At 37.2% G+C, this 12,495-nt stretch overlaps 1 long non-coding RNA gene across 5 annotated transcripts; it reads left to right on the top strand.

Moving 5' to 3' along the window:
- Nucleotides 1-5,034: 5,034 nt before the first annotated feature.
- Nucleotides 5,035-8,629, top strand: LOC113333752. 5 transcript variants are annotated; one of them, XR_003352318.1, is made up of 7 exons: nucleotides 5,035-5,486; nucleotides 5,669-5,975; nucleotides 6,075-7,042; nucleotides 7,193-7,471; nucleotides 7,567-7,686; nucleotides 7,789-7,868; nucleotides 7,966-8,629. It is a non-coding gene; the product is annotated as an uncharacterized LOC113333752 (long non-coding RNA). The 5 variants fall into 5 exon arrangements; XR_003352315.1 differs by having other exon boundaries at nucleotides 5,669-6,588; nucleotides 6,767-7,042; XR_003352317.1 differs by having other exon boundaries at nucleotides 5,669-7,042; nucleotides 7,966-8,176; nucleotides 8,326-8,629.
- Nucleotides 8,630-12,495: the final 3,866 nt, after the last annotated feature.

The following is a 12,495-nucleotide window of genomic DNA, read 5'->3' as shown; positions in this document are numbered from 1 at the left end:
GGAACGGTACCCGGGTATACCAAGGTTCTGAAGGATTTATGTACAAGGAAGGAGCGGTTGATTGCTAACGAGGTCACTCAAGTGGGAGAAGGTGCTTCAGCTATGCTACTAAAGAAGATTCCTGCAAAGTGTAAAGATCCTGGTGGTTTTACAGTGCCAATTACTATTGGTGAAAGACGGTTTGAGCGTGCTTTGCTTGATTTGGGAGCTTTCATAGATGTTTATGATTCTTTTAATCTGGGACCTTTAAAGGAGACAAGGATTATTATTCAATTAGCTAATAAGTCTAACATATATCCTAAGGGACTCGTGGAAGACGTGTTGGTGCAAGTGAAATGAAATAATCTTTCCGGTTGATTTCTTTGTTGTGGATATGCAGAATGGGGACAATTGTTCGTCTACTTCTTGGGAGACCATTTATGAAGACTGCTAAAACGAAGATTGATTGTGATACTGGGACACTCACTATGGAGTTTGACAAAGAGGTTATACGCTTCAAGTTATGCGTTATACAAGTGATATCCATTCCTCATTTTCTGTTGATGTTATTGGTTAATTGGAACAACATATGTTTGATTTGATCAACGAAGATGAACTTGAATCTGTGCTACAAAATAAAATTGCTTTGTATGTACTTGGCATGCATAACTTGGACGTTGATATTCCCAAGGAGTTTGTTGAGACATGCGGTGCTTTAACGGCATCACAAGAAGTTAGAACATGTAATATTTCATGTATCTCTTTACCTGTAACTGATGAAGTTCCTTTACCTTCTGTTATGCAGGCACCTAAATTAGAGCTGAAACCTCTACCTGATCACTTATAGTACGCTTACTTGGGTGATGGGTAAGAGCTTCCAGTCATTATTTCAAATAATCTCACAACAGTATAAGAAGAACGCCTACTTAGGGTTCTGAAAGAGCACAAAACGGCTATTGGTTGGACTATTACTAATATCAAAGGTATTAGTCCAACCATGTGCATGCATAAAATCCTAATGGAAGACAATGTCAAGCAAGTACGTGATGCTCAGAGTAGGCTTAGCCCACCACTTATGGAGGTCGTGAAGAAAGAGATCCTCAAATTGGGTAATTTATCCAATTTCTGACTACAAGTGGGTTAGTCCGGTGCAAGTGGTACCTAAGAAATCAGATGTCATTGTTGTTAGAAATAAGGATGATGAACTTCTTCCTACAAGAGTTTAAAAAGGATGGAGAGTGTGCATAGACTACAGAAATTTCAATTCGATTACCCGCAAGGATCACTTTCCTTTTCCTTTCATTGATCAGATGTTAGAGAGGTTATCGGGACATTCACATTAGTGAAGATTTTTATTTTGAGTTTATTTTTGCTGCCTCTCTGAGGTTTTATTTTTCCAATCTCTACAGAGTAGATCCTGTAGGATTGAACCCTAATTTAGCTATTTGTAGTGTAGATCACTACATAAGGTTGGAACTTTCATATCGTATGAAAACACAGGTGAGGTTACGGATGGGTCTTCCAACCGTAAGAGAAGTCAGGGAGAAAAGGAAAAATTGCCGTGAAAAGTAAAAGGAGTTAACACTGTCAGCTCCATGGAACTGACAAGTTTGCCAGACTTTGGGACGTGACCTGCTTTCGGAATTAGCTACTTTTGGCAACTGATTTTTACACAGGATTCTAAGCACGGGTGAAGCTACAACTTGGGTACTATATAAGAGACTCTTCTAATATTTTTGAGAGATATCTTTTAATTTTTAATCAAGACATTGGAGAGAAGAACTTAAGAGAAGAAAATCTAGGATTTTGGAGTGATTCATCACCGTAACTATTTCTTTTCTATTTTATCATATGAAAATCATGGGTTTTGCTAATCCCATGAGTAGCTAAACTTCTTAGTGATTGGGGATTAATTCTTAGTTCTATTTCATGATTCAATTTATCATATAAATCTATTCATGATTATTCTATGATTATCGTGTGTTTTTACCATAATAATTTTATAATTGATTGATAAATTGTTTAGGTGGCCAATTAAGTCAATTTCACTACGAGAAAAATAGTTATCTACAACTGTAACTTGACAACTCATATTTTTAAAGCTGTAAAAGGTGGCATGTTTTACTACTTTTATAAAAAAAAAAGTTGTCAAAGTTAAAAAAACGTCCAACTCTTAGGACAAAGAGGACCAAAGAGTAGTGACGAGAATCAAAACCAAAACATTTTGTGTGAAAAGAGTTGCAAAGAGTAGTGACCACCTTTAGACTTTAACAACTCATATCGTAAAGGTAGCGAATAACTATATAACAACATTCATCAGGGTTGTTGAAGATTAAAAACAAATATCATTCAAGAAATGTTGTTGGATTGTTGGAGAGATTCGAACACAAGCCTACTATGTGTTAGCACAAGTCATCAACCATCCGTCTGAATTCACAATATTGGTAGTTTTGTGCCTTTTTTTCTCATTAATATTCACAACCTTTATAAGAGTTGTAAAAATAAAAAATGATTTTGAAAAAGAATTAGGCTCAGGTGAGTCGAACCTGAGCCTCCTCTGTCCAAGTATGGGATTCCAACCATCCTTCCACATTTACATGTCTGGTTATATTTTACATCTACTTATACATATAAAAAAAGTGATAAGAAAAAAAATGTTAAGGAAAAAAAATAAATGGATGGTTATGATGTAAATGGAGGGTTATGATGGGAGATTGAAAAGATAAGAAGAAAAAGATAAGAAGACCTTCTACATCCCCCCTTAAGAGTCGTTGTAGAGGTATAAACAATTCTGCTAACTTTTTCTCACTTCTGCTAGATTTTATTCACTTCCGCAAAAAAAATCTCACTTCTGATAAATTTTTCTCACTTCTGCTAAAAATTATTTTGGTCTCCGGTTCTGCTAAATTTTTCTCACTTCTGCTAAAAAACATTTTCTCTAACACCCCCCACTAAATTCTAGAAATTTAGGCCTTTTGAGATTGGGTAGAAATATCTAAAAGAGGGTTTGTTTAAGGTTTCAGAGAATATTCTGATGGAATCTTACCTGTAAATGGTTCACCTTTAGGATTTTCTAATATATATACTGCTAAATTTGGAGTTAGAACCACTTCGGACATTGAGGGTTCATGATATTATATATCAACCTCCTAATGGGTGGATTCATCATTCTTACGAAGGTTCCAACTTATAGTAGTCAGCTCACGGCCAGGTTTCGATCTCGGAGCCACTTTCTCGAAGTCGCCAGAAAAGGGTTTGTTTAAAGTTTTGGAGAATATCCCATGGAATCTTAACTATGAATGGTTGGATCCATCGTTCTCACGAAGTTTCCGACTTATAGTAGTCAAGTCGCGGTCAGGTTTCGAGCTCGGACCCACTTTCTTTCTCGAAGTCGCCAGAAAAAGGTTTGTTTAAGGTTTCGGAGAATATTCCGATGGAATCTTACCTATGAATGGTTAGATTCATCATTCTTACGAAGTTTTCCGACTCATAGTAGTCAACTCGGGCCAGGTTTCAGGATCGGGGCCACTTTCTTTCTCGAAGTCGCCAGAAAAGGGTTTGTTTAAGGTTTCAGAGAATATTCCATGGAATTTGACCTATAAATGGTTAGATTCATCGTTCTAATGAAGTTTCCGACCTATAGTAATCAACTCCCGGCCAGGTTTCGAGCTCGAAGCCACTTTCTCGAAGTCGCCAGAAAAGGATTTATTTAAGGTTTTAGAGAATATTCCATGGAATCTTACCTATGAATGGTTAGATTCATCGTTCTTACCAAGCTTCCGACTAAGTTTGATGTCAGAACCCTCCCAGAAATTCTTGGTTCATAGTTTGTATGTCGTTATACCACATTTGAAGTTTGAATCAACACCTAAGCTTCATATTTATCGATTTCGATGATGTATCCTGCTAAGTTTGAAGTCAGAACCCTCCCGGAGCTTCTTGGTTCATAGTTTGTATGTCGTTATACCACATTTGAAGTTCAAATCGACACTGAGCTTCATATTTATCGATTTCGGTGATGTATCATGCTAAGTTTGATGTCTGAACCCCACCGGAGCTTCTTGGTTCATAGTTTGTATGTCGTTATACCACATTTAAAGTTCGAATCGATACCGAGCTTCATATTTATTGATTTCGATGATGTATCCAGCTAAGTTTGAAGTCAGAACCCTCCCGGAGCTTCTTGGTTCATCATTTGAATGACGTTATACCACATTTGAAGTTTGAGTTAACACCAAGCTTCATATTTATCGATTTCGATGATGTATCATGCTAAGTTTTGAAGTCTTAACCTCCTGGAGCTTCTTGGTTCATAGTTTGTATGCCATTATACGATATTTGAAGTTTGAATTAACACTTAACTATCATATTTATCGATTTCAATAATGTATCCTGCTAAGTTTGAAGTCAGAACCCTCCCGGAGCTTCTTGGTTCATAGTTTGTATGCCGTTATACCACATTTGAAATTCGAATCGACAATGAGCTTCATATTTATCGATTTCGATGATGTTTCCTGCTAAGTTTGAGGTCATAACCCACCCGAAGCTTCTTGGTTCATAGTTTGTACGCCATTATACCACATTTAAAGTTCATGACTTGTATGACTAGTCAAAATTGCTTCATGACCAATATGTGACTAGTCGAAATTCAAACCGGAAGCACAAAGAGAAAGCACAAAGAAAACACGCTTTCTTATTCTTCTGCTTCATTCACATATATTTTCCGGAATCTTTTTATATCCGAAGGTTGATAATAATATCTTAAATTTATTGATAGATTTTTTAGATTTTTTTCAAATCGAAAGTTGATAATAAAATAGAATACACGAATTTGAACTAGCACAAAGGGAAACACACAATCTTCTCAATCCGTATGAGCATCCTAAAGCTAATCTACACCGTCTCTTAGTTTCTGCAATTCGTATGAGCATCATAAAACGAATCTAAACCGTCCAAATCTAAGTATTTACCTTATCTACACTAAAGTAGAAAGAGAAAATGGTTCCAATAATTGGTTTTCTTGATTTTTGTGAAAACCAACCAAGCCTATTTTTTAGAAACGGGACTAGTTCCTTTTATTTTCTTCACCCGAAACTGATGACGGCTTCATTACCGATCTGAGAAACCGGTGAGGAGATGCAGAAATTCGGAGATGAAATTGGTGGCAATGAAACAAGTCGTTGCTTCTAATGGAAGAATCAAGAGATGGGGTTTGGTTGATTAGGGTTTTGGTTCAAATCTGGATCAACGATGGTTTGTGTTTGAGCTATTGGATTCCATTCAATTTTGCTAAGAATGGAATCCACGCTATTCTTTTTGTTTTGTCGATTTAGAATCGTTTCTCGAAAGAAGAAGAAGAAGAAGCTGTTAGAAATTTACAGATTCTATTCGGAGAATTTTTTTAATTACATGATTGTTGTGTTTACTCATGGTGATCTCTTCAAAAGAGATGGCAACAACGCATTAATTGATCGTTTGTGGATCGCAAGGCCCATGAACCCTTAAAGGTAGTTGTTACTCTATTTCATGTTGTTGGTCTGTCTTTTAGATAGTTTGAATTTGATGAACGTGTATGTAATTTGACTGTGTAGAAGCTTGTTAAAAATTTGGTTTTAAGCTTCGAATGATTTTTATCTTATGAACTTAATTATGATGGTTTCTGACGCATTGTTTTATTTTTGTGATCCAGGAATTGACCCGTCTGTGTAAAAACCGATTGTTTCTTTTTGATAATGTGACTGCAGATAGGAGTAAGCGGGCCAAACAAGTCCAGCGACTGATTTCACTTGTACATTTAGTCCCAAAAGAGAATGGTAGATATGGTTGTATGCAGATACTGAATTGATGACACAGTAAACATTCTTCTAAGAAATGACAGTAATTGAGATGGTTACTGTGGGATTAATTGGTTTGATTTGCAGACTAATTGAAGACGATGCTCAGATGGACATAGAGGAGCAATTTCTAATGGAGAAGCTTGTTATTTCTTCTAATAGGTTGGTCTAGTACATGAAACTCTAGTCAGGCCAGAAGTAATCCCTGCAAATGGTATTGGAATCACATTTCTGAAAGTACTTTGTTATTTTCTTGGGCAGTCTGTGTCTCTTTGGCGTGACTATCTAAAATATGTGGAAGAGCATGATCCAGCAGTCCAAGACTTCTCACCAGAAGGTCTCTCAAAGATGAGAAACCTATATGAGCGTGCCCTTACTGCTGCTGGATTACATGTCACGGAAGGCAAGAAAAACTGGGAAGCGTATAGAGAGTTCGAGAATAATTTGATCACTACCCATCATGAAGAAAACACCGATGTTAGGTTTCTTTAAACAGAATGCGTTGGATTGGTTGTTTTCTCCCCTATACCATGGAGATTTGATTCTATGCACTTGTTTTTTATGTTTAGGTTTCTTGCCTCGCATGCTGTTTGGCAAGTTACAAAATGTCAAGATGTACTGTTTTATTGGATTGTAGAAAAATAATGGCTTTTGACGAAACTTCCTTAAGCTTACAGTTATGGCTTTATTTAATTCCTCGCATTTGGATCTTAGACTGGCTCTGAACTTTAGATTCCAGTCATCGTGTCTGTTTCTTTTTGCACTGCGAAAAAAGGTGGGAAACAATGTTGGTCAGGCAGCATGTTTTTTTGTTATTAAGGATTCACGTATTGAGGCTTTAATGTTTTGTTTCTAAAGTTGTTATAGCATGCTACTACTTTGTTACTTTCCATTACTTTTGTTTCTTATTATATTCTGAAAGTAGTGTCTTATTGTATCTTATAACCCTGCAGCGTCAATTGGAGCAAGAATGACGTATTCGTAGTTTATACCAGCGTCAATTGTCTATCCTACATGCCGACTCAGAGTCCACACTTGTATCATACACGAATTGGGAGTCTTTACAGCAACAGCAGAAAACAAGTAATTCTGCCGAATTGGAGGCTATTCCTTCTGTTGTTGCTTCCGCACACGAAAAATCCATGGAGATTTATAACGCACGTCTCTATCATGAGGAGCAAATTTCCAAGCAGGACATGTCAGAGACAGAGAAGCTGAGAAGCTACATGGTAGGGTAGATGTCCATGAATATTCATGCAATTTCTTTACATGCTTTCGTAACAAGGAACTTACTTACTAGCAATCAGGGGAAAAAGATAAAAGACAAGAAGGTAGTTTGTTAATAAGCTTTTTAATTTTGAGTTATTGTGGCATCGCAGACGTACTTGAAATTTGAGCAGTCTTGCACTAAGTGAGGTAAAAGAGTCACAACAGGAACTGGTAATGCTTCCTCTACGAAGACCAGACTTGTTTAAAGGGGGGACTTTTAAATCCTTGTAGAGGAATATTGTTGTTTGGTACTCCGGGTACTGATAAGACAATGCTCGCGAAGGCAATAGCAAATGAGGCAGGAGCAATCTTCATTAATGTCTCTATGCCGACCATTACATCCAAATGGTTTTGTTTTGGTAGAGAACAGAGAAATGAAAAAGGATCTGGTAATTATTCTCCCTAAGATATATTTATTAGTCATTGACATAACTTAAAATTTCTTTTTTCACTAAAATCCATTTCGACAACACAAAATAAAAAGAAGAAGGCGGAGGAAGGACAAAGCGCAGAAGATACTTCAAATCAAAATGAAGGCAATGAGGAAAGGACAATTAACTTGAGGCCATTGAACATGGATGGCATGAAGCAGGCAAAGAATCAGGTAAATTGAAATGAGAGTGTTTTGTTTGAAAGCTGCTAGCTAATGCTTGATTTGTTAAGCCGTATCCAGAAACACAAAGTGACATATTCCTTACACTTGTAGTTCAATGCCTTAAGGCCCTTAACTTGAAAAAATGGAGGATCCTTCTGCTTGTAGTTCAATCGATTGAGATCAGTCTCACGGTAAGAGGCCTATTGAGAATTTGTTGTTATTCATGTGGTTCCGAATTCTAATGGATGTATCGTTCTCTTCTCTTTTTTTTTAATTTTGTTATTACAGCGGTGGTGGCGGTGGTAGAGGTGGTGGTTATGGTTGGTGGACGTAGAGACAATTACAGAGATGGAGATTTTGGCCTGATAGACATCAACATGGAGGAAACCGTTCACGCCCTTACTGATGGAATGTACACTGATAAGCTTATATACCAAGATATGCGAAGTATAATGCATCCTTTTTGTTGGAGTTGTTCGTTCCAAGAGGAGACAAAGAGGTATGTGAGCAATCCTTTTTGTTTACTAGAATGCAGCGAACTGCACCACATAAGCATGGCCAACACAAAGAAAAATATTGACCGTGGTCCCTCCACCACCTAAATCAGTGATTTTGCAACTTAGCTTACATTGTTTTCAAATGGCAAAGATCTGGTGTACAATCTCCTATACGTTCAAGAGAATCAGCTCCAATACAGACACCGCCCGTCGTTGCGCCTTGGTGCCAAGATATTCTCAGGTTGGCCACGGAATGTCAAGTGAGACTTCATGGAGTTATGGCATCAGCAACGGAATAGTTACGGTGAGACTTTTCATTGCATATGATATGTGTTGGCGTCCATCATTCAGGCTCTCAGCTAAACTACATTGTAAATTATTGATATTGTAGTTTCACAAGTAAGAATGGTTATAATAATTTGCAGTCTCGAGATCGAAGACTGGTTTAAGTGTTTGAATGTTGTCACATGATTGATGGTTTACATTTGAATGAATGCTGCTATATTTTGAATGCTGTGACCAATTTCATTTTTTTTTCACAAATGAAAAATAACCACAATTGCTATGATAAGTTGTCAAAGAAGTGACTTACAATTCAAACAAAAGTTGTCAAGGAAATAACATACAACTCTGATAATAGTTGTCAAAGAATTCACATACAACTCTAACCATAGTTGTCAAAGAATTTTTTACAACCCCAACAAGTGTAGTGCAGAAGTTATTTTCACAATCCAGGTAAGAGTTGTGTTAGGCATTAAGAGGAAATTTCGAAAGACATTCACTACTGAAGCAAGCATTGTACAAAACTAAACGACAACTATGTTTACGCCTCTGGCTGAAGAGTTGTAAAAATTTGAGGACTTTCTACAACTACCCCCTCCCCCCGTGCAACCTTTGGATAAACATCGTCGTAGATGTACGACAACTCTTCTCGGGAGTAGTTGATTACTGTGTTTCCCGTAGTGGTAGTAAATCTAATGCTAGTAATGAGTTAGGATATCCGTGATTGTTGAATAACTCTTACACAAGTAGAAATTGCAAAACCTTGCAGAGGGATTTCGTGGAACAATCGCAAGTGAAAACAACCCTAGTAAGTGGACCGAGCATACTGAGTTTAACTGCTAGGATCAAACCTAAGTTCATAAACCTTAAGGCATTCGACTGAATTACATCTTGTAAGCGTACCTCAAGGTGGTTCAGACGGATATAATTTGGAGACTAAGCGTACCTGTTTTCCATTGATATAAGGAATTTTGGGAATAGTTAAGCGTACCTGCTATTCTACGGTTAGTGATAATCTGTGATTAATAAAGAATAGATGACTATGCTACTTCGATGACTGTTTAGTAACGAAGAAGGATTCCCTGATCATATTTCTCTCAATTGCTTGCAACTTTATTATTTTTAATTGCTTTGATTTTACTTCAAATCTAAAACAAATCCCCTTTGTGACATTTTTGACAACTAAATCTCCCTGCTCCTCGTGGGAACAAATTTTATTTACTACTATATTATCCATTAGTAAAGTAGAATATAAGTGAATTAATTTGTGCACCTACGACACGCATCACATAGTTAAAGCAAAAAGCTTCCAACACATATTTCGAGAAATAGATAAGCGAGATAAACTCAACTCAAAATATCAAATGTGTATAATATAAAAGTCTATATAAATATACGACTTACTCTCATTAGAAGATAGAATATAATAGACTTATGAGTGATAGATAAGTTTTAGTCTCCACATACCTTTTGTTGATGAAGTTCCTCCAAGCTCTCCTCAGTAGATCTTCGTCTTCAATTGGTAAACGCCGTGAAGTCTAAAGCTCAACTACATGTTTTATCCTAATCCGAGACATAGATAAGTAGACTAGAAATCAAGTATATAGTTTTGATCAACCAAACTTGACAAACAAGCTTGAGATAACAACGCTTGCGAGTTCGACCGAGCAGTGTTCTAATAATAGCTATACGACTTAGTGTCTTTAGAAGATAGAATAAAATAGACTTTTGAATGATAGATAAGTTTTAGTCTCCACATACCTTTTGTAGATGAAGTTCCTCCAAGCTCTTCAGTAGATATTCTTCTTCAATTGGTGAACGCCGTGAAGTCTAATGCTCAGCTACACACTTTTATCTTAATCTGAGACATAGCTAAGTAGACTATAAATCAAGTATATAGTTTTGATCAACTAAACTTGACAAACAAGCTTGAGATAACAACGCTTGCGAGTTCGACCGAGCAGTGCTATAATATAACCTTTATTTAATTATCAGTTCGATGCACGACATGTACGAGGATTTAGTCCCGAACAAAAGGTCAATGCCGCCTTCTGTATACTATGTAATGTGTTACCAGCGGATTTCACGGATGAGTACATTCGTATATCAAAAACAAACGCATTAAGGTATCTTAAATTGTTTTGCAAAACAATAGCCGAGCATTTTGGTCCAGATTTTTAAGAAATCCTACCCAGGAAGATGTTGAAAGAATCACTGCCGCAAACACCGCGAGGGGTTTTCCAGGAATGCTATGTAGTCTTGACTGCATGCACTGGACGTGGCATGCATGTTCGGTTGAATGGACAGGTCAATATAAGGGTCATTATCCAAAACCAACTGTAATTTAGGAAGCTTCGGCTACTTATGATTGTTGGTTTTGGCATGCTTTTTTTGGACTCCCGGGTTCAAATAACGATTTTAACATTTTGCGTAAGTCACCATTGTTTAAAGATTTTAAGCATGGGATCGGTCCGCACTGTAATTTCATCATCAGCGGTCATGACTACACTCAGGCGTATTATCCAGCTGACGTGATCTATCCAGAATGGCCAAATTTGGTCCTAGCTTATAGTCAGGAAGGCTTCGGACTGACGACTGCGAATAATATGAAGTACTTTAACAGCCAACAGATAAAGTGCCGGAAGGATTTTGAACGCGCTTTTTTCATACTGAAAAGAAAGTTCGCTATTATAGCACGGTCGACACACTTTTTTGACCTTCAAGAAATGAACAAAATTATGCTGACTTGCATAATTCCGCATAACATGGCCATTGAGGAACTAGACGAGACCCAACCTGGACTAGTTTTCCAGACGAAGATTTGAGGCCGATGTTTATGGTGCAGCATGGTCGTCCGGCAAGAGAATATAGACTTTTCACTGACATAATACAAAACCGGGGAGTCTATGGACGGCTAAGGGAAGATCTAACTAAGCACCTCTGAGCTATAAGAGGACCAAGAGAGAAGACGCAGGGGCGTCAAAAACCAGGGTGGCCGAGGCAGATAGATGTTGTTTATTTTAATTAGATGTAAGTTAAACAAATTAATTATTTAATACAGTGAGATTATTTTAATAATTGATAAGTTAACTTAAGTAAACCATTGTATTTGTTTGAAACTTAAATAAAATATTACATTAACAATAGACCGAGGAAATTATATTAAAATTAACTTAACTACTAAATAAAACTAAAATTAGCTACATCTAAAATTAACTAGTCAAGGCGGTATTCATCTTCGTCTTCTTCCGAGGCATCAGCATCGGCTTCGGCATCGTCTTTTTCATTCTCAGACTGTCCATCTTGTAGTACAGTGAATTATTGTTTCACCTTATCCATTTCCTAGTCTATAAAGAAAATTGTCGTTCATTCGTTGTTGAAGTGTCCAAAGAGAGTAGCTTGTTTATCTTAAAATCCCTGTAGTGTTGTTCTCGTGAAAGACGACTTTTTCGAAGTTGCCTTAATCGCAATTCCATGATCCCTACTTCTATCTTGTTATACCTTCTCGAATTCCCTGTGCTCAGAATAGTTGAACTCGTTTGAACCTCCTTCTGCTGCTCTTTTGACTGTGTGTATGACTGTTTTTCCAGCTTTCTGACCTCCTCCTCTTCACGTTGGTGTTAATGTCCAGATTAGTGTTATGTTGTTCCTGACTACTTGGAGACCCACCATATGAAGATCCACTTCCTTCAGGTGAGGAAGCAGACCCATCATTCTAAAAATCCTGCGAGATTGGACCATATGTTGATCTTGCAGGCACTTGATTACCTTCCAACAAGTATGGATTAAACTTGTTAAGCATCCTCAAAATGGTGAAACAAGTTTCATGTTAGAAACTTATTTTGTGGGATCTTTGCCACTCTTCCCGACATCTTCGTTCCACATCTGGTTCACCTTCACCACTTCTTTTGCAGCGCCACATTTGAATGATCAAAGCTACGTATTCATTAACGTCTTTGCTAATTGTGTGAAAACGATGAGACAGCCCCTCAACATCACGACCATTGATGTTATCGGTTTCTTCACAAAATCTTTTAAA

The sequence above is a fragment of the Papaver somniferum genome, unplaced genomic scaffold (genome assembly GCF_003573695.1).
Source record: "Papaver somniferum cultivar HN1 unplaced genomic scaffold, ASM357369v1 unplaced-scaffold_133, whole genome shotgun sequence".
Lineage (NCBI taxonomy): Eukaryota > Viridiplantae > Streptophyta > Magnoliopsida > Ranunculales > Papaveraceae > Papaver > Papaver somniferum.
Note: the sequence above shows the minus strand (reverse complement) of the source record. Positions and strands in the feature narration are given on the sequence as shown.